This window comes from Cyprinus carpio, chromosome A11 (genome assembly GCF_018340385.1).
Source record: "Cyprinus carpio isolate SPL01 chromosome A11, ASM1834038v1, whole genome shotgun sequence".
Taxonomy (NCBI): Eukaryota; Metazoa; Chordata; class Actinopteri; order Cypriniformes; family Cyprinidae; genus Cyprinus; species Cyprinus carpio.
In genome coordinates, this window is record NC_056582.1 from 23,341,604 (window position 1) to 23,365,945 (window position 24,342).

The following is a 24,342-nucleotide window of genomic DNA, read 5'->3' on the forward strand; positions in this document are numbered from 1 at the left end:
TTGTTAGTTGATCCTACAGTTACATTAGTCTCAGAAACACTCGGATAAATCCAAACAGATGGCTAAAAAGCCCGATTACGAAGGTGTCCAAAATGTTGTCCAAACACTGACATAATCCAACTAGGAGAATACACAACCGATCATCGGCCCGCTACGCCCTGACATGAGTCAGTACTATCAGAGCAAACGTGCACTTACAGAGAAGATACAGAGAAAGAGAAAGAGAACTTACCAAGATACACAAGCAAAGGTAAACATCAATATTTGTAAATTAATATAAAAATATAGCAAAAACACAGACAGGAAGAGCACCCTCAGATGAAGCTGTAATACTAACATATTAGCGAAACGGATCCAGTGCGTATTTGTGTTTGCACCTCGGAGAGAGTAAAAGGTTTCTATTTACAATGGGTTTTCACTGCATTTAGAGTCAAATCTACTTCAACCTCTTTCGATTCAAATATGTGACGATTCAAATCGGTTGAGATGCTAAACAAATCGCGGTTCATTTAATTTACATTTTTGAAGACAGAAAAGAATAATGTATTATACAATAAAAATAGCAACAATCAAGTGTAATGCAAATAAATTTAAAATAATTATTTTTAAATATTTATAATGCTAATATTATTAATAAATGTAAAATTTTATAAACAAATATTATTTAACTTTAACTTATGATTTATGCCAACTTTTTGTACAGTAATATACAGTTAACACTCAGAATTAATCTATTGAGAATCATAAAAAACAATGGGAACTGCATAAGACAGTGAACATAATTGTCATGAAAACAATGTCATGACGTTCTGTTGATTTGTGGGCTGAAATGTGACCATGTGAGACAATTAACACAAGAATATAGAGAAGTCTTCCTCATTCTGACAGCCAAACTTAAGAGGGTGAGGACGTAACCCTGTGGCACGCCACACGAAACGAGAAAACAAAGAGGTTAAAAAACAGTTTTGCACAGCTGTAACCTTCAGTAAATCACTGTTCCACTATTTCACTCCTTCCTTGGGCTGGCGAGTCTCCCGTGCCTCTGCTTTCATGAGATTAGGTGAGAAAAAAAGCAGGGGCAGGAGATTTCCTCAGGGTGGGTGTCCTCAACCCAACCCACCATTACACCAGAGACACACGGCTTCACTCACAAACCCTCTGATCTCGCTATAAATACAGACAGAAGCCAAACCAGAGGTCTTTTCCAGTCACTTATCAACAGTTAAAACAAGACATATCAACACGAGGGACCTTGTTAGTTGAGGGCTTCCTGCAGAGCAGCATTCAGAAAGATAAAGGAGACGTCTTGGAAAAGCCCTAAATTATTTTCCACCGGCATAAAAGAAAATAAGCTTCGATGATCAGATTTAATAAAGAACACGGGGAGATTTATGCCTCAGAGAGCTTTTTCAAAAGAAGTGAGATGAGTTGAAGCTGTCAAAGTGAAGTCTGGCCGTCTGTCAGTGGGCACCAGTGCAAGAAGCCCATCTGGAAATGCGTTTGAGGCGAGTGGAGTAACGCCGAGACTCCACCCGTACCACCGTCAAACAAGATCCACATTATAGCTCTCTTCCCGCAACGGCTCAAACTCAACATTACGAGAGGCTTGGGAAAGGGAAAACTGTCCAGAAAGAGACAGGAAAATCGGTTTGAAGTTGAGGATGAATCGCACAAAACCTGTCCATGTCAAATTACACCCCAAAAACAAAACCTGGAAATAATATTTGGCATAAAGACAAACAAAGCCTACTTTTAGAAGCTTTTTTTTTTTTTTTTTTTACATTAAAGGGACACATCCACCCCAAAATTTAAATTTTGTCATTAATCACTTACCCCCATGTCGTTCCAAACCCGTAAAAGCTTTGTTCATCTTCAGAATGCAATTGTTAAATAAAGTCGTTATTTTTGTTTTCTTCGCTTACAAAAAGTGTTCTCGTCACTTCATATAACCCAGATTGCACGTCTGATGGCAGATGGAGTATTCTGACGACGACTTTCATACCTTTTATGAACCTTGACACTGTTATTTACTTGCCAGTCTATAGGACAGTCAAAGGCCTCCCTGTTTTCATCCAAAATATCTAAATTGTGTTCCGAAGACGAACAGAGCTTTTACAAGTTCGGAACGACGTGGGGGTAAGTGATTAAATGACAAAATTTTCATTTTGGGGTGGAGTATCCCTTTAATATTGTGAATGTTAAGCACCTTCTCAATTTTCATAAATGCATAAAAATACATACTATAAACAATTTATATTAAAAATCATCAGATATTATTAGATTTCATTTTTCATAAAAAATAGTGAAATATTTTATAAACTTTTATATCTTATTTTTTCTATTTTACTTTTTTTAGCATTTTTTATAGTATTTAATGCACTAAACAATTTATGCTGTAAAACATGGCATTATAGTAATTTTGAAAACATGCTTTAAATAATTTATACACAAAATAATTAAAATAAAATAAAACGTTATAATTTTTAATAAAAATAAAAGTAAAATAAAATAAAAAAACTAAAGTTTTTTCAGTTTTACTTTTACTATATTTTATTAAATTTTACTTTGTATTTTACGTTTTTTATAAAATAGAAAAATAAAACAAAACACCAAAGCATTTTTATCTCAAGGTGGTATTTACTGTGATCAACAAAATGCACGCTGTTCTGAATAAAACGTTGCATTACAGTAATTATTAAAATATGCTTTAAATGTATACTTCATTAAAAAATACAAATAAAATAAATTGAATAAAACAAAAATTTACAATAAAAAATAAAACCTATAAAATATTGTTTGGTCAAATTATTTTTATTATTATTTTACTTTATTTTAGATTTTATTTATTATTTTACTATATTTCGCTTTTTATTTCTTAAAAAAAAAAAAAAAAAAAAAAAAAAACCTTAAGCATTTTTATCTCATGGTAATATTTACTGACCTAAACAAAATATGTGCTGTTCTAAATAAAACACTACTACAATAATTAAAAAAATATATATATATATATATATATGAAAACATGGGAAATGTATGGGTAATTTTGAAAAAAAATTAATAAATTGCTTTGCCATCAAAATAATGGTCAAAATGCAAACAAAATGTTGTTGTTCTTGATGATGATCTTAAGGCTTTAAAGGCCACCCTGTTTAATTTTGGCATGAAATGCCCCAGACATGTTCTCATGAGGCAAGTATTGCATTATTCGAGTGTTTGTCAGACTGACACTAAGTATCAGTGAAACTAAAAACACAAGTTATATTTTTTTTAAAAAGCAGCAGGTGATCGTCTTGTTAGGAGTAAAATGAAAGCAGCAGTCATGCTTCCACCAACATCCGCCTGTATATTCAGAGATAAATGACTAAGAAAAAGAGCTGAATGCTTGCGTTGGTCTCCATGGAGACAAAGCAAACGAAACACAATAATAGTTAAGGAAGAGGGGGAGGCAGGACCGGTTTCCACACAATCCGCCTCTTATCGCCAAACACTCACACTTACCACACCAGGGCTGGGTGAGAAAGCGTATTAAAAAAAATTAAATAAAGTAAAATAAAAAGTGAGAAAGCTTTACAAACAAACAAACAAACAAACAAACATACATACACACACACAAATAATATATATATATATATATATATGTTTATTTGCATTATGACAAACAAAGATTTGAATCATTCCCTGGAATGGACAGATTGAACTCATTAACAAAAAAATTAAAACGCTTGCAAATGAGATACTACCGTAGATAAAAAATAAAAAAGGCCTCTATTTTACCATTTATCTGCATTTCTTTGACAGATAATGGCATATCCTTAGAGACGCGGGATGTTTTTAGAGAACATCAGTGTGTGTTTGTGTATGGTGGTAATTCAATAGGGGCTTCCTGCTCCATTCAGAAACTGCAGAACCACACCTGCGCCTCAGGACACGACTGAAACACTCACCGGCTGAAGAGGAACCATGAACAACAGCCGCCCGAGGAAAGACCCACCTGTTCTGTGTAATGACACACACTTCAGGTCCTCATGACACACAGAGTACTGTGTAAATCAGAAACTGATTCAGTCAGTGTGTTCAAACCAAACCCATCAGAGGACAGAGAGGTTAAGAGTCCGCTTCACATCAGGCCTGTGATAAATCATCAGCGTCTGTCTGTATTCTGTTAAAGAAAACTCAAAGAAACGACGCGGAGCTCATAAAGAGCCACGATTCCTCCAACAATTCCCACCAAAACAAAAATAAAACAAAACATCTAAAATACAAGCGAACGGATCTTAAGAAAAGCACCACAGTTTTTCTCCAACTCCAGAGAGCCAAGACTTGAACTTGGTTAGTTTAATGTTTTTATGAGAATACAGCAGGGCCAGAAAGAGTCGAAACATGACATGGATGGAAGTGCAGAAGATCTTAAAGAAACAGCTCACCCAAAAATACTCAAAGTACTCACCCTCACGTCATCCAAGATGTAGATGAGTTTGTTTCTTCATCAGGTTTGGAGAAATGTAGCATCAGTGTCTCACCAATGGATGCTCTGCAGTGAATGGGTGCCGTCAGAATGAGAGTCCAAACAGCTGATAAAAACATCACAATAATCCACAGCACTCCAGTCCATCAGTTAATGTCTTGAGAAGCCAAAAGCTGTGTGTTTGAGAAACAAATTCATATTTTTAGCCATATTTGAATCTGTTTTTTTAGCCAGAAGCTACAGTTTGGAGTTAAAAATGTCTTAATGATGGATTTGTTTCTTACTAATACACAGCTTTTCTCTTCTCAAGACATTAACTGATGGACTGGAGTGCTGTGTATTATGGTGATGTTTTTATCAGCTGTTTGGACTCTCATTCTGACTGCACACAATCAAAACAAAGCACCCATTGGTGAGACACTGATGCAATGCTACATTTCTCCAGAACTGATGAAGACACAAACTTATCTACATCTTGGATGACCTGAGGGTGAATAAACGATCAGCAAATTTTCATTTTTGAATGAATGATTCCTTTAAGAACTCTTTGAAAACATGGAGGAACAGGACAGAGAGAAAGACACAGACTGTCATTAATCTTCACATGCTTATAGCACACGGTTCGCATTCCTCTTGTGGATCACGGCCAAAATGAAAACCTGATGAACAAACGTTTTTCAGTAATACACAGGTTTAGCCGTAGACGAAACGAAGAAAACATGAATGAAAGAGAAAGCGCTGCAGATTTACTGTATCTCAACAAACAGAAACTAAACGGTTCACTTTCAACAACACAGGACGACACTTTATAACACCACACATATAAAAACAGTACTTTCAGCCAAACTCGTTTCTATTTCAAATAAACGCTGTTCTTTTGAACTTTCTATTTAGCAAAGAATCCTAAAAAATAAAATGTATCAGTTTCCACAAAAATATGAATCAGAACAACCGTTTTCAACATAGATAATAATCAGAAATGTTTCTTGAGCAGCAAATTTATTTAGCAAATTATAAAGATCTCTGAAAATTGACACTAAACACAACACTAAAGAAACTAAAAATAAAACTCAGATAACATAAAAGAAAAAAATAACAAAATAAAAAAAAATAAAAAAAAAACATAGCCAAATCAAATTAATATAATATTTCACAATGTTACTATATAACCAAATGTCTTCTACAGTAGAGTAATATGAATTCCTGCTTCAATCAAAACCAGTCTAACAGTGAGTGAATGTGGGGCTGGATGCACCTGGATGCTGTAAACAGGAAGCAACTCTTGATTCTCAGCCAAGTTTCAAACAAAAGGAGCGACAAACATCATGATTGACCTCTGTGTGTGTTAATGGAAAAATGTAGCAACACCAGTTAATTAAACTGATCTGATATCTATCAGCTTTGTGTATATAAGACAGGGTTTCACAAACTGGGGGCCAGATATCTCAACTAAAAATTTTAAACAAAAAATATTTTTTTTTTTAGAATTTTTAAAATAAAAAACCTAAAAACACTAAGTCAAATAAAAATTATATGTATACATGTATGTGTGTGTCTGTGCGCGCATGTATGTATGTTTGTGTGTGTGTGTGTATATATACACAAATAACAAATAAAATCTAAATAAAACTCCAAAAATTAATAAAATCATAATTTGTGAAATATGAAATCATAATGTACAAATTTAAAATAAGAAAATGTTTTAAAATAAATATAAACACTTTCTAAAAATTTATAAAATTATACAAATGCCCCCCAAAAAAGTAAAATAAAATACTAATATGAAATAAAAATTTATTTAAAATAAAAAAGTAATAAAATAATAATAAAATAAATATTTTTAAAAGTTGTATAATAAAAAGTCTCAGTCACAAAGAATAAAATATTTTGTTTACCTGCATGTCATGTGACCATTATCTGACATCAAAGAACTGTGAGCATGCGAATGTGTTGTCAACTTATTTAAATACTCAGTTTCAGGGTAATTTCCAGTATACATTTTGTGAAATGTGTTCAGCTAACCAAAAAAAATAAAAAATAAAAAAAAAATAAAAAAATAATTGTTTTATGAAAAAAAAAAAAAAAATCCACAAGGTGTTTTTATGACTTGTTATTAACAGAAATTAAAACCTGACCTTAAGTACACATTTATCCAGTGACAATTTAATTTAAATAAAACTAACCAAGCGGTGTTGTGAGTAATTCCTGTGTCACGGCAGTCATGTGACGCAGGATCCGGCTGCTAGACGTTCAGAGCGACTCCTCCACGTTCACACGGGGGGAGTTTGGGAAACTATGAAATAACACTGTGATGAGCTGTTTTAGGGTGATTAAATGTTGCTGAATGCATTAAATCACAGAGCCACCGCGGGAACAGAGAGCCGTTTGTTTGGTGGGCCTCTTAAAAGCAGATCCATAAATACAGCAGACAGCTTTCTTTGTTAAACGCTGGGTTCCCGGTCGGGGGGGGGGGTGGGGTTCTCGTTATATTCAGGACGGTGTCTGTGACTCATATCGGTCACTCCAATTTTTCAGAGACACCTGTGATTCCTCTACGAGAGCCTGACTTGACTTTGGCTCTTAATTTGGTTTCTAAAGCTTTATCAATCCCCATTAAAATGAAGATTGCTCATTTCCTGCTGTTCGGTTCATTACCTCATGGGTGATGATGTCACGACCCACAGATGGGAACGAGCGCAGTCCAACATGCTATACATGCGAACGCTGTTCTGGAAAGTATTGCAAATCTTTCTCTTAAGATGCCCGATTGGCAAACTTGGGTGATGATGTTGGACGAGTTGAGCAGATTAATGCTTCAAAATACTGTAATAATCAGCATGATTCATTGGCTGAAAAACTGAAAGTATAATAACTGCATGATATCATTTTCGTTTCATTTCACTCTTTATAATGCATCATTATGCACAGAAGTGCACTGATGGAATAGGCTAGAAAAAGTAGTAAAAATTTGCCAAAAAAAAATACAAAATCATGACAGATAAATAAATATTGAGGAATAAAAATAAGCAAATAAATAAACAAAATAAAATATTATAAATACACAAATCTATAATATAAATAAAATATACTAACTTATAAAAATAAAAACTAATTTATATAAATATTATAAATAAATATACAAATGTATAAATAAATTTATAAATATAAACAGTATCTTATAAATCTAAACACTAATGTATAAAATACTACTACAAATACTAATTTATAAGTAAAAAATAAATACTAATATATAAATAAAATAGAAGTGAATAAAACACAAATTTACAAAAATACAAACAAATATACATCAAATAAAAATACCAAATTGAATGAATGGATACAAAATTTGAAAAAAAAATAAATTAAATGAATACCAATTTATTTAAAAATAAATAAATAAATAAATAAATAAATAAATAAATAACAAGAGATAACACAGAACAGACATTATCTTCATGACAGATTCTCCCTCAAACTCTAATTACTATTTAATGTATTTAAGAATGCAAAGCATCTTTATGGCCCTAAAAACAATCTTCTATTATTATTATTATTATTATTATTATTATTATTATTATTATTAAATATAAAGATGTTGGATGAGGAGACACAGTAGTAATCAATCATCACGATTCACTGTAACACTGTATATTAGATTTTTTAAATGGTTTTAAATGGCTTTCACATGCTCGTGCTCATTTTCAGAAGAGATGCAATGTTTCAAAAAAAATATTCATATTCATTTTTCTTTTCATTTTAATTTAGCTTCTTTTTTTTCCATTTATTTATTCAGAAGTAAATGAATTAATAAAGAAAAAAGAAAAAAAATTAAAATATTTGTTACTTTTTAAATTGTTTTCTTTATTCAGTAATAAGTAAACAAAAAGAAATAAATGGAAAAAGAAATAATAAAAAAAAAATGTAAAGTATTTACACTTTGAGATCAGTATGTCATTTACATATTTTACAATCTCAGCTCTTGCACATGCAAAACTTGCTAACAAAATGCAACCCTCCTGCTGAGGCGTTCTGGATGATTTCTAGCTATCAATAACACCAAACAGTAACCTTAATGTTTGACTTACATCAGCAAACACCACAAAGAAAGCCTATTTTAACCCATGTCCATTGCAATATAAACAGCAACTTTCCCAATTGGGAAAACAGCAATCAATGCTTAATTTGTGTGTCTGTGGCCATCAATAATTCATTGATAATTTATTCTCCATTTGGCAGCAGTACAAGGTCTCTCAAAAATGACATCATCCGCAGACGCCTGTGACGGGAACACGGGGCACACTACCTACAGGAGCACATTCCTTTCTCATGAGATCATCCCCGCCCCCTCCTGCAGCAGCCAATCAGAGACCAGACTCTGACCCGAGACCCTCCATTAACAGTCCTATCAGGTCGCCCCGAACACTCCAGCCAAACCAACTACTATTGTGTACCGGCTTCATAATGTGCCACTTGAAATCATTAACAGTTTCCGCTCCACCGAACAGACGGCGTGTAAAACTCAGATACATAAAAGGAAAAACCAAAGTGCTTGTTAAACTCTCATGAGACTCTCAAGCAGTTTGCCATCAAGACTTTAAAAATCCCACATTAGATGAAGAAAAACAGTCAGGAGAGGGACATGACCCTCATTCGAGTTTAAACACCTGAGCGGCCTGCTTCAGCGAACACTAATGGATCCACAGCAGTAAAGATTGCTTTCATTAGACGCTAAAGTATCAGAATCGGTGCACTGAACTAATGCTAAATACTTAAAAACAACACAGTGCACTTAACTTTTGTAAAAGCAATAGTATAATCAGTAGGAAATGTGCTGTAGGACGGGGCTCGACTTTAGACATCAGGATTTAATTGGACTATGAAAAGAGGACTGTTAGGTTTTTGGTAAATATAATTTTCCCTTCCCACCAGGCCTTGGTTATGCCAGCAGAAAAGTATCACGAAAACATGTCAACGTCATATTTCATGCCAAAATGCATGAGGTAAAAGACTGAGAAAAAAAAAAAAAAAAAAGGATTTAGGATTAGATTTAAAAAAAAAATAATAATAAAAAAAAAGTAATAATAAAAAAATAAAAATAAATATAAATATATATATCCTATATATATATATATATATATATATATATATATATATATATATATATATATATATATATATATATAGATATATATATATATGTACTAAAATTCATAAATAAAAAATTTATAATTATTTTTACGTATTTTTGTTCCTTAAAAGAAATTTAAGGTTTCAATTTCAGGACTAGAATACATTTTTACAGAAAAACATTACAGAATGATTTTGGATTTTTTTAAAAAAGCCATTAAGTAAAATGTAGTATTATCATAATGCATAAGAAAATGAGATTTTTCATTTTGGTAATGAAAATTCAAGAAGGAAAAATGTGCTTAATGGTCACAATGTCATGTCAAATTGTAAACTCATATTATACATTTTATTATATATTTAATATAATTACTGTTTTTGATATTCTCACTATTTTTCTTTTTATGCTTTGTGAAATAAATGAGATATGATCAGGACACGCAGTTTGAGTCTGAGAAAATTATTACTTTTTCAAAACTTGAAAATAAAAAATAAGGTGAATCTCACACAACTTACAGTACATAAGGACCAAACAGCCTCCTTCATTCACTCACACACACACACACAGAGTGTATATACAGTTCCTCCTCTCTCCGTTTCTCTGATTACACTCTATTATCAGGCTCTGGACTGTGTCAGAGAGAGGAAAACGGCTCGGCTGTAGTGTGGAAACCAGCGCTCAATAAGAGCCTGCAATAACCTGCAGTTAAAAGCCATTACTCTAATACATTATCTCAAATTACTGCAGATTTGTAGCATGCCAGTTTCGAGATGAGATTACCAACCTGAAAACAGAAAGAGGGAAAAAAAACTTGGATTTGAAACCATTTAAAGGGTCGTAATGAGAAACAGGACCTGTCTTGTCATTTTGAAGCATTTAAAATCTATCATGTACACACTAAAACTAAACCACAAAACAGCTAGTTCAGAAATGTTCAAGATGGCATTAGAGCAGGGGTGTCAAACTCGGTTCCTGGAGGGTTGGAGCGAGAGACGATGCCATCATGAAGTTACTGTACTGTACTCAGCTTTTGGTTCTGCCTCACAAACCCAGACATGCTGACAGCAGCTTATTTCTCATTCATATTCACTGAAGCACAAACACTGGGTTTCTGAGAAGCCTTGGCTTCACACGTGTACGTGGACCCTGCCTTCCTCATGCTCTCAGAGTTTCTCCATATTGACGAAACGCCTGAGTTTCTTGGCATGTGTGTGATTCCAGAGCGATGATCTCACCCTCGCACAGGAAATGCAGATGATGTTCTCACTTTAACTGCAGGGAGGCGACCATATGGTTTATACGAGGCATTGTTTGAATCTCCCTCGCTCACACAGGGGCTGGAGAGAGGAAGACGCCGTGTGAAGGCTTGTTGGTGGAGTTATCGGAGGATTTCATTCAGGATGTGGTGAGGACCCAAAAACAGCCAGTCAACATGAGAGGCTGCTTTAAAAGAAGCGTCTTCTGATGGAAGAACGATCGCAGAGCTCAATCACTTCACATAATACTCTTGCAGGTCACGTTTCCCACTTGAATCTGCTGTGAAATAACCTTCTTGTGTTGTTTTTCTTGCAGGAAGCATTATAGGTGGCACTAAGTGGTGTTTAATTAGTTGATTCTATAAAATAATAATCACAGTGTTTCCGTATGATTTAGTATCAACTGCTGCGTCCTCCGGAGCATACGTCTTCGGGGCGGTCTCATTTAAGAAAAGTAACCAATAAAATGCAATGCAAAAAAGAAATGACAGTATTTTACACCTCACATGGAATAATAGTCAATTTTATAACGGTTACTTTTCTTAAAGCATCCTTGATGACGTATACAACCTACTAATGCCACCTCCGGAGGACATGAGACGCAGCTGATATCCATCATGATTTTCATTTTATACTATTAATATGAAATTAAACCGTTTGTTAGACCTCTCAAACGAATGGAAACAGCTTGTTAATTTATGTAAATTTACAACAATTATGTAAAAACAAATCACAAATGTTGTCTAAATGATAGAATTCGTAAAATTTTAATCATAAAACTTTAAAGTTTTTAAAATGTAAATAAATTACATAATTTACCAAAAAAATTTTTTTTATTTGTTTAATAAGGTGGTGCACAACAGAACTGTATAAATTAAAAAATATTGATGAAAAAAATATTGGTTGTATGATATTACATTAAAAAGTAAAAATAAATAAATTACATTAATTCTTTAAATAATAATGTAATTTGTATTAATATAATAAACTGTAAGCAATTTAGTAATACATTATTATTATTGTCAAAAATTAAATACAGTAATAAATGTAAAAAAAATTTAAAAGCAAACCAACATGAAACCAATCATCTAAATGTAGGCTAAATTACTCACTCAATTACTAAATTACTGATTTTTTGGCAATAAATATGGATGAAATTATTATTATTAATTTTATACTAAAGTAATGTATTTCTGTCATGATTTTTCCAAACCAAACTTATAGCTTCATGAAACTGATCATCCACATGTAGGCTAAATTAAGGTTTATTATCGATATTGTGGACCTTTTTAGCAATAAATATTGATTTATTACTATTTATGCATAAATAAATGACTTGAAAATTATCTTATATGATACTGTGGTAACACTTTAGAATAAGGTTCCATTAGTTAATGTTAGTTAATGTATTAATTAACATGAACAAACAATGAACAATACATTTATTACTGTATTTATTAATCTTCGTTAATGTTAGGTAATGAAAATACAGTTATTCGTTGTTCGTTCATGTTAATTCACAGTGCATTAATGTTAACAAGCACAACTTTTGATTTGAATAATGCATTAGTAAATGTTGAAATTAACATTAACTAAGATTAATAAATGCTGTAGAAGGACTGTTCTTGCTTAGTTCATGTTAACTAAAGTAGTTAACTAACATTAACTGATGGAACCTTATTCTAAAGTGTTACCGATATTGTTTGACTAGTTTTGGCCTGATTTCTCAAGTGGTGTTTGACATGCATTAAAACACGTTAAAGTGAGTTTACAGAGATACTGAAGCTGTGGCATTAGCATATTAATTAGACATGTGATGGATAAATCATAATAAGGTCATTTTCAGGTCATCTGTCCGACTGAGTTCCTCAAACTGAACTATATAAAGTACAAACTAGAATCTGAGCAAAGTTTACAAAGCAACAAGACATTAACTACTACTGCGCACAATAAGTGCTGTTTTGATGAGGGTGGAGTATAATTAGAGGGATTTGAGTTTGATTATATGATCATGTTCGATCCTGTCTAGACTCAAGAACATCTGGATGGGATCTAGGTTGGGTTCATCAGGTAAAATTACAGACATATTGAAACCCTGAAGGATGCCAAGCTTTTTCATTGCTTGTAGGTGTTTCTACTTAACTACAACAGCCAATCACTGGGAGAGGAGAATCATGTGACCTCCAATGTCTGGACTGCTATTGGTTGTATTGCACATGTGCATGAAGTTAAACGCTGTTGCATCACTAACAGTCATTATTAATGTTTCACTTTTGCTCGTTTTGCCAATGCAAACTGCGTCTCATTACTCTGATAAATGTAGAAGAAGTTCAAGGTTACACTGCTTTCTTTAAGTGAATAAAAACTGATACCTCGCCCGAAATGATTCCTCACATTCTCCTGTCAAAGACTTCAGTTACTTCTTAACAATCGCATGACAAAGAACCCAATAAAACCCTACTGAGCATTCAGTATCTGAGAAGATCCTTGGCTCGCCATTGCAAACAGCAGCACAAGAGAGCCTGCAAAAGCAGAAGGTAGCGGTGGGCGTCTCAGGTTACCCGCTTCAAGCCGGACACAAGAGCTGATGTATGAAAGCCAGTGTTATCACAGAAAGTGTCTTTTGTAGTAGACAGGGGCGAAGAATAAAAGACAAGAGGTGGCAGAAACCGGCAGATCTCTCTGAGACTGTGAAAAGGTGTCCTGAACGGGTCCTAAAAGGGTCTTTTTCACCCGTGGACCAGAAAAGTTACTCAAAACCTAGACTTGAGCGAGTCGGCCAAGGCTCAAAGGTTTCCAAAGTAGCGCTGTTAAACAGCCAATCACTGTTTTTCTTGCAATTAAATATAGGGTCCTGAGAAATAAGTTCTATTTTTACCTAAATTCAGTTTCATTTTTTTCTAAATTCAATTTTCTCAATTTTTATTTTTCTAAACAGCAGTTTAATGGTTAAATTAAATTAAATGTATTAATCAAAAAGCATGTCTAATTAATTGAAATCATGAAACTTGCACAATGTAACAGCAATTTTTTAGTTTTAACAAAAATTGAATTTTTAGGGCCCTATGAAATACATTTTATTTTTTCGCAAATTTTTTTTATGAATAATTTGGTTCCAATCATTTTTTTCCCCAAATTCAGTTTTTTCAATTTAAATTTTTCTAAATTTATTTAGAATTTATCTACATTAATCACATAGAAATTGAACAAAACCTTTAATTTTTTTGGCAAACAAAGTGCTACAAAAAAGAGGTTAACTGATTAAATAAAAACATGGATGAAAATTTTTGATTTTTTCTTAAAAATAAAGTTAATAATAATAATTTTGCTATTATTATAATTAGTAGCAGTAGTAGTAATAATTATAATAGTAATAAATTAAGGCATATAGTAATATATTTGTCATAATTTCATCAAGTTGAAACCAAACTAACATTAAATACATCCATCAATAAATATAATTAACTTTTCTTATTATAAAATAAATATACTATACTCTTTTTCTCAACTAAACGGTGAAGTGTGTTTATGTCACGTATTTATGTCGTCATATAGTGAGACTGAAGAAGCTGAAAACACCGCGAGCGTCACTTCAGTGTATGGTAAACAGAACCACGCCAATCATTCACACAGAGACACACAGAACATGCAGGATTCATATTTAAATGGACTTTCTTTGGTTTAATATTCACAGACACTAGTTTATATCACCATTTGATTTAAGTATACTGACCTACTTTTGATTTCATTCATTCAAAATGAGCAAATCTTTTGTAAGGCCCAAATGTCTCAACTTGCCTCAGTTCATAGAAAGGCTTTGAAGCTTTTTTACACATCTGAAGTCATCCAGGTCTGGCCGAGCCAAAGTAAATAACACAGTAGGCAGGAAATCTGGGTAACTGCTCGCAAATCTTTTGACTTATTGCTCGGTGACAAACAGCAGTGAAAACACACATAGCAACAGAAAAACGACTGGCCTTTTGGACCCCTTACAAACAAGCAGATTGATTTTCTATAGGACCCTTTGTTTTTCTGTTTTATTTAGGCTTGTAAAAATCCCCAGCACTCCCTGATCTGACAGACAAGTCTGAATTGTAAATCAAACACTAGCTCTGGTACCTTCCACTGGGCAATACGACCTATATATACACACAAGCACAGAAACACTGGCTTCCACCCAAGGGTGGAGACTACAATCTCTGAAGGAATTCGACTTGGTGATATTCTTTTTAGGATGTAATTCACGTTAACCAACCATATAAACTCCATTTAAGAGTTGCTTTTGGCCTAAACCGAGGGTTTTCAAACTGGGGACGCAAGAGCGTGAAGGGGGTCCATGGAAATGTTTACAAAAAAGTGTAAAAATAAATACAAATATTCTAATTATATAAAAATAAATTAGATTATAATAAATAGGTAACTAAACAAATCCATAAATAAAAAAGTAAATAAAAATGGAACAAATAATGCTTACAACAAGCATAGAGTAAAATAAATATTGAACAAATATACAATACACAATAGATTAAAAAAGTAAATTCAATTAGATTCAAAAATAAATCAGGTAAAAATAAACAAAATGATGAAGAAATTGAGTGAAAAAATTAACAAAAACATTAGATTAAAACAAAATTAAATTAAATACATTTAAATAAAAATCCGATAAAACTATAACTGACTAAAACAGAAAAAGAAATTGACAAAAAAACATTACATTAAAAGAAAGTATATTAAATATTTAAAAATAAATAATTTAAGATTAAATAAACATTAAATAAACAAATAAATATTAAGTAATTTAATTCTATATATAATACATTACTGATAAACATTGATTAAAATGACTACATAAATTAAGCATTTAATTTAAAAAAAATGAATTGACTAAAAACAAATACAGTACTACACTCTTAAAAATAAAGGTGCTTCAAAAGGTTCTTCAAGCGATGCCATAGAAGAACCATTTTTGGTTCCACAAAGAACCATTCAGTCAAAGGTTCTTTAAAGAACCATCTCTTTCTTACCTTTTTATAATCTGAAGAACCTTTTTTTCGCCACAAAGAACCTCATGTTAAAGGTTCTTTATGGTATTATTTAGATAAAAAGGTTCTTCTATGGCATCGTGCAGCACCTTTATTTTTAAGAGTGTATAATGAGTAGGAACTTGATATTTATTACTTTTGAACAGTAAACCTTGGGTCTTTATGCAAGAACCTATATAGATGCCTTTTAAATTTTAGGATGGGGGTCCCTTGCATGAGGATGATCATATTTGGGGGTCCGTGGCTTTTTAAAGTTTGAGAACCCCTGGCCTAAACGAGCTTTTTGACCTTAAACTACAAGCCTCTAAACAGAAATCCACTAAAAATGGAGCACATTTGACCTGCAAAGCCCAAGAAGCAGAACATGGAAGAGATGTATTGAATAAAAAAAAATGACATCAGAGTAAAAGCATCTGAAAAATGCCTATGGAGAGGTTAAAACGCGCTTCAGGAGCGTGATTGTGTAAGTCTGCATGAGATCACCGGACACGCTCGACGCTTTCAAGCACAGTCTCAACACAGATGGCATGTTGGGAGAGCAAATGATTAACTTTAATCACATACTGACCCACTGCACGGGTCTATAGAACAGCAGAACGTGTGGTTACAGAGCAGCATGGTGACTCAAGTGTTAATGCAATCCAGATAGGAAAGCAGACACGCTTGCAAACTTCTCCCTCTAGGAAAGAAAACCAGTCACTTTCAGAAGGAGAAATTGCTTAGTCTTAGGCTGACGTCAATTCCATTGTTTGCTTTCGCTGGTTGAATTTGCCCCCGCAGGTCAAAGCTTCATTACAAACAATGCAATCTGACCTTTGCTACCATGCAGATGGGAGAAGCATTTCCCGCACTGACCTAAAAACATTTCCTCAGGTTCAGGCTGTGCTCGGCCAAGTCCAGCCGACCTCATGTGGTCAGACTAAACGTAATGGAAGAGGCTAACGTTATTACGGCGGACCGCAAGAGAAACCTGTGCAGACGTCCCACAGAAAGCTGGGGTTGTTTTAGGCAAGCTCACCTTCTCTGGCTCTCATGCATGTTTTAACGCAGCGCGACTGAGAATATTATATTCTGTAGCAACCCTGAAATATTTGCTCAAGGCCTCGTCACTTTGAACGCTGCCGTACATGTTGGTTTTCCACATTCGGGTTTTGTTATTTGGGCTGAGGGCAAAGCGACAGTATCTGGGACACATTACTGAAACTGTGATGCAATCCATTCTGGTGCAGGAATGTGAGCTTTCTGGATTTAGTGTGAGGAACTGAACTTTGGTTAGGGTCACTTTAGCGAAGCCCTGCATCCTGTTGCTTCTTTTAGACTCCAAAACAATAGCGGATTCCACCGAGTTACCACACAAATCCATGTGCAGATTCACAGGTTCCTAGCTTCATGTGCAAGGTTTACTTCTGGCAGTCCAGCTCAACCAGCGTGGCTCTCCTGTCAAAGCACCTATTAGGTGTGGCTTATTCATCTGTGGCTTAATTAGCTGCACAGAGAAAGATATGCCACTTATCTCAACAATCCTTTCTATTGAAGCTTGTTTATATATGGGATCAAATGTTGATTATGGGCTTTTATATCCCAATTCTAGCTTTTTTTCTTGCAATTCTGACATTTTATACTCTCCAAATCATGAGAAACTTGAAATTTGAAAGTCACAATTACATTTATTTTTTCTTCCGTGGACCAAAAAAAAAAAACCTTTAACTGTGAGATGTAAAATCTGAATTCAGAGGTGATTTTTTTTTTTTAATTTGCTAGATGTAATATCAGAATTCAGAAAAAAAGTCAAAATTGCAAGACGTACACTCTTGAAGAAGAAAAAAGCTCAAATTGCGAGATTCCAAGAATCAGAATCATAAGATAAAGATAATTGTAACTTTTTATCCCACAATTCTTTTTCGCATTTTTTCTTGCAATTCTGTTTGTTTGTTTTTTGCATGATGTTAACACTGAATTATGATATATTTAAAAAGTGATAGAATTTAGACATAAAAAGTTGCAATTACATTTATATTTTTTTTTACTCTGTGGCAGAAAAAAAAGAATTGTGAGATGTAAAATCTGATTTTTGAGAATCTGAGTTATGAGATCTGAAGGATTTGCAGCCTTTTCAGAATAATACTCTTTTTTTACAATCATTTATTTTTTACTCTGTAGAAGAAAAAAACTGAATTGTGAGATCTAAAATGAATTCAGTAGAAAAAAGCTAAATTTGTGAGGGAAAAAAAAACTGCAAGTTTTCTCTCACAGTTAATAGCTCCAAATGACTCCAAACTTTAAGATATAAACTCAAAAAACAGTCACATTTACCTTTTTTATTTTTAGATTCTGTGGTGGAAACAACCTTCCAAAGGTTTCCATCTTTGGAATATTAAAGACAATTAATATTCAGATGGATTTAGATGGATAATTACACTAACTCTGCAACATCTACACTGTTACTGACCTGAAGTGAATCAACCCTGAACTCAACTGATCTGAACAACTCTATAGTTTCTGTAGAGCTGCTTAAAGTCTTTGCAACTCTGACTTTTGTTGAACTGAATCAACATTGATCTAAATTGAGCTGAATAATGACACTATTGTATTCTGTAGAGCTGCTTTATAAATTGACTTTGTTTCATAATTGATGATCCTTCAACCTTTACACTGTTATTTTCTTATTACTGCAAAGTAATGACACTTTGACACAAGCTGTACTGTATAGTGCTGTCTAAATAAATGTGACTTGACTCTCTCTTTACTGAACAATCGTGAACGCTGGTGGGAACGACTTTATCTCTTTAATACAGTCGGTTTAACGTGAATGCAAACACATTCACCTCGTGTCTTCCTCTGTGTGTGTGTGTGTGTGTGTGTGTGTGTGTGTGTTTAAAGGGCAGCCCAAGGCCAGCGGCAGCTCTCTGCCCATCCAGTACAACAAGTTCTGAGAGTTTGGCTTTGTGGAATAACTTTGGGAAACTGGTGAGGTCACTCACACTTTTCTCAGCCGCATTTACAGTACCTGCACAGACAAGTGAACATCACAGCGTGACACAAAAAGATACAGGTTCAGGACAGTTGACTACATGCTGCACTGTTTGGGGGAAAAACAAAATACAAATTGTGATAATTCTGATAAAAAAAATAAATAAAAAAAAATAAAAAAAAATCCAGGTTTGCTGTGGTTGTTTGCAGTGCTGCACAATTTGACCAAAAATGTTGTGATTCTAATGACTACAGTATGCGTATTAAATAATTATAGTTCATATTTTATTATGATCATTGTTATTAATAAATAAAAATGGAGTAATAGTAAAAATAAATTCTTAATTTCACTAAAATAAAAAGAATGAGTATTTAATAATAATAATAAAAATTATATGTATTATATATATATATATATATATATATATATATATATATATATAGATATATATATATATATATATATATATATATATATATATATATATATATATATATATATAAAGGATAGAATGGAATTATTTCAATTTAAATCTGAAATCTCTATGTAGACAATGTCTATTAAATAATAGTTATTATGTTCATTATTATTACTAAATAAGTGATTAATAAAATAAGAAATGTATATTTTAGTATTAAAATTAAAAATTTTGTATTTAATAATAATAAGAAGAAAAAGAAAAAAAAAATTAAAAATACAATAGAATACATTTCATTAAATTCAAATCTCTATCAAATGTCTATGTAACAGATAATATCTACTAAATAATTCATATTTTTATTATCACCTAATAAAAATTAGTAATAACAAAAGAAATTAATATTACATTAAACTTAAAAAAAATTGTACATAATTATAATAATGATAAATGAAATAGAATTTAATTTGCTTTAACTGAAATCTCTAGAATAAATTTTAAAAAACTAAACTACAGTAATTATACAGAAGCGTGTTGGGTTAAATGCCAAAGAAGTCTAAATGGTTGTTGCAACAAATACTTTAATAATAATAAAAATAATTTCAAGCCTTGTTGCTTCTACAAATCCAACCAAGAAACGTGGAGTGTTTTTTTCTAGAGAGCACGTCCACACCCTGAACATTTGATCTGTTCACACATCTGCCTGTCAGAACAGCTCCTGAGGACTTTCATTTACTGAGCCAAAGAAACCAAAACCCTTCCACAGTAACTCATCCCTCAACAGCAGCCGTTACTCTACAGGCCGCCCAGATCTGAATAAAGCACAGAGGGAAGGTTTTAAACGAATGAGGAAAAACTCTGCAACTTAAGACGAGCGAACCTTTGGCTCACCCGCGCCATTCCTGCTACTGTTTGCATAGCGTGAAGATACGGCATCTGACAGCCGCCCGCTGACCGGCGGGAATCACAGACAAACCTGAGGTTCACAGACAAACATCTGATGCTTTTGCCTGCTCAACCAAACGTCTCCGTAATGACAGGAGACAATCCAACCCACCAGAACTGACTGAAATGGTTTGTTTCGCTCCAAATCGATCTACAACGGATTCAACATGATACTGAAATTAAACCACTATTTAAAAACAGCCCAAACTAATGTCTTTTAACTCTCTGGTGGGGAAGCTGGCGCTCAGAAGGACCACAGTCCAAACTGGTTTTTAATAATGCGCTTTTCCATCAGGCTTTGCCCTGGGAACACTTTCAGACGTCTTCATTTCTCCGAGGGGAAGTTTTAAATCTCGGACCACTTCGGCTTTGGATGGCAGCTCATGTGTGACTAAGTCCTTAACAAACGCACTCCAAAAACCCCCGATCTTCACTCTTACAGGCAACAAACACACACGCAAGCAAACATTATAATGAAACGCAACTCAGTTTTACCTAAAAATCTCTTCCCGCACTTATAAACCGGTTGTTGTTAACAAAAGAAAAGCTTAAAGGGCTTCCTGCAGTTTTCCTTTTGTTTAAAGTTTGGAAATTAAAAAAAAAAAATCAAGATAAACATTAGTATTCTAACAATAGTTACTCAACACTCTAAAAATAAAATCACATTTTTATTATATATTCAACTTATATTGATTTTTATTTTAAAATGATAATAATAATAATAATAATAATAATAATAATAATAATAATAATAATAATAAGTTACATACACATTATTTTACAGTGAAATTCTTATTTCCAAATATTTAGCCAAATATCAATGACTAAAATAATAATAAATTCTCTAAGGTACAATTTTTTATATTACTTAAATTTTATTATTTTATTACTTTAAATTGTATTACTTAATTGCATATTGTTAATCATATTATCAGTATTATTTTAAAGTCATATTGATATATAAAAAATATAGAAAATAATAAAATGTTTGGCCGAAGTGTGCAAACAAGCACATATACAGGCAGCAAGCTCCTCACTGAGAACTAAATGGTGAGTGAACTGAATCTTTGTTTATGCAGGGCTTCTCTGTGCTCAGTCTGAAGCTGTGTGGGGTGATCTCTGAGGGAGGCCTGCGGTGGCTTGCGGTTGCTGTTGTGATTAAAGGACTTTAAACACCAGTGAATTCCATGAGCATGAGCAGAGCCCGGAGAATCCTATTTGTTTAGCTTGAGAGCAGAAGATGTGAGTTTTCTGCATCTTCTAGGGTCATGCCTCTCTAACAAGCCATCACTGAGATGCTCGCTTTGGCAGAAAGATGACAGTTTCGATTCCAACAAGGAGCTGAACTCTAGTAAGGTTACAGTTGGGAAGGGCTGCACAATAAACCGAAATTAAAAATGCTTTGTAGGCATGTGTGGTTTATTACGATTACGAAATCATGAAGACTGATGTAATTACATTTAAAAAATGCACTGTGTGTGTTTCAGAGTGAAACGTGGCACTGAGTTCTTTTACACGCCAGCAGCTTATGTTCCAGTGTTTTCAGTAACTCTAAAAGCTCTACGGTTTAACATTTAGAAACGGCCATAAATATTACTAATGTAATTTTACAGTTGTACTGTAAAAGAAATTAATTTGTTCTTAAATACTCTTTTTTTTATTATTATTATTTTACAAACAAATAATAATAAGCCAGAAATAGTGAATATTATAATATATTTGGCTCCCCAAAATTTAAATTCTATCAATATGACCATAACATTTTTTGAAAAATAAATAAATAGATAAATAATAATAATGATAATAAATAACAACAAACATTTTTGTTTATTATTATACATTTGGCCCCAAAAATATGGTTTATATATCAATATGACTATAATAATAAGCCACATTATTCTAAATTGGCTCCAAAACACTTGGAATTTTCATATCAATGACTAGAAAATAATTTAAATAAATAAATAAATGCAGAAAAGGGGTTTATTATATATTTGGCCCAAACAATGTGCATGCACATATCAATATGACTATAAATAAATACATACATAAACAAGTAAATACACTTTACAACTAATACTATTATATAAATATTATTTGAAATCTGTATTAATATCTAAATCGTACAGTTTCTGGCCAAAGTGTGCAGTTCTACAGCAGTAGCTTTTTACACCTGTAGCCTTTTTTTTTTTTTTTTTTTCACTTTTTATCAGGGAAAAATAAATAAATAAATAAATAAATAAATAAATAAATAAATAAATATTTATTTTTAAATTTAAAAATGATCTTTATATTTAATAATATATATATATATATATATTTTTTTTTTTTTTTTAGTTTTTTTTACGACAGTTTAATCTTTCAGTGCACACCAGCTAATGAGGTCATACCATGATATCATTCATCAGCATGTCCTCATCCCACACCTTCATAATGGAAAACAAATGTTGAACGACCCTAGCAACACTTTCATCACTGCCTGCATGACTCTAACCACGTCTTCAAGCCATCACTTCCCTCCGACCGTGGAAAAATCAGGACAAATGTCAGAGCAGAGTCAGAGTTAATTGACTGACTCGGCAAGAACCGCCTTCAGAACATCAGTAGAACCACTGGGGCTAATTCTGGGGGCGGCTGAAGACCACATGATGATCAAAGACATATTTTGGAACGAAATTGATACGGTATGAAGCGGTCATGTCAAACCACACTCGCAGAGGCCTGAGGGAAACAAAAAAGCACAAAGGAGGACCAAACATGAACTACAGACTGTGCAATTCACACAAAACATGGTAGTATGACATTAACCACTCATTCAAGTCCAGACCACTCTACAGCTTATTCTGGACATGAATCGAAGGCCAGAAAGTTCTTCAACTGACCTTTTCAATTATCCCTTCTTGTCTTTGACATTAAAGAGAGAAGCAAAAACACAGGCAAATGTTATCCGGTGAGATTTACAGTCAAAACAGCAGACGCTGTGACCTTCTCCTGTTTATTTAGCTGGGAATTCTCACCCATCTCTGAACACGGCTGCTCTTTGAAAAACTGGAAAGTCTGGGCACTGAAGCTCACGATAAAGCTCAACCTTTCCACGCGGGTCTAAATGTGTGTCAGTGAAAACGCCCCACCGACTGTTTCAGGACAGGAAGATACCGTCATTCAGGAAGTGCTGTGTTAATCCCAAAATAAAGAACTTCTCCACACACGTCCTGTGTAATACAACTAATATAAAAGTGTGTAAAAACAGCAACAAGGAAGAGCATTCAATAAAGGACTCATACAGAAATCTAATTTGTCTTAATCAGTAAAAACAAACATTTCATGAAAACATAGCATGTTTCAAATCTCAACACGTCCTCCACAGTCCAAAAATATCACAACTAAACTGCTAAAATATAAAATATATATACATACACACATACACAAACATATATATGAATAAATTAGGATGCAAATAAAATAAAGAAAAATAAATACATTATAAAAAGACTATAAATAAATAAATATATTTGAAAATGCAAAAGAAATTGAAAAAGAAAGTAAATAAATTTGGTACAACAACAAATTTGCAGCTAATGTTTATGCAAAAAACAGGCCATTAAAATATGTTTCTGGCACAGAAATAATAAGAATAAAAATAAATAATAATTAATTTCCTAAAGGATCACAACATTAGAAATAATATATATTTCTAACACTGAATATGAATAAATAGGTAAAAAATAAAATAAAAATAAAAATGCATTATTAAAAAAGCAGGAGGATAAATAAATGATAAATATAATATAATATAATATAATATAATATAATATAATATAATATAATATAATATAATATAATATAATATAATATAATATAATATATAATATTAAAGTGAACAAAATGTAAAAAAAAAAATGCAATAAAAAGATGAACATTAAAATTTAAAAAAATGACAAAAAAAGGAAAAATTAAAAATTACATTTGAGACAACAAATTTACAGCTGCTCTATACAATCCGTGCAAAGGGGGCACTTCTTAAAGGTACAGCAGCAAAAACAGGCCATAAAAATATGCTTCTGGCAAAAAAAATAAAAAAGTTCAGAAAAAAAAATTGTTGCATAAACAAACAACA

General features: G+C 32.7%; 1 protein-coding gene across 1 annotated transcript in view; it reads right to left on the reverse strand.

Annotated features, from left to right (window-relative positions):
* LOC109094925 (filamin-B-like) overlaps positions 1 to 24,342 on the reverse strand; it is an 87,877-nt gene that overhangs the window by 61,017 nt on the left and 2,518 nt on the right.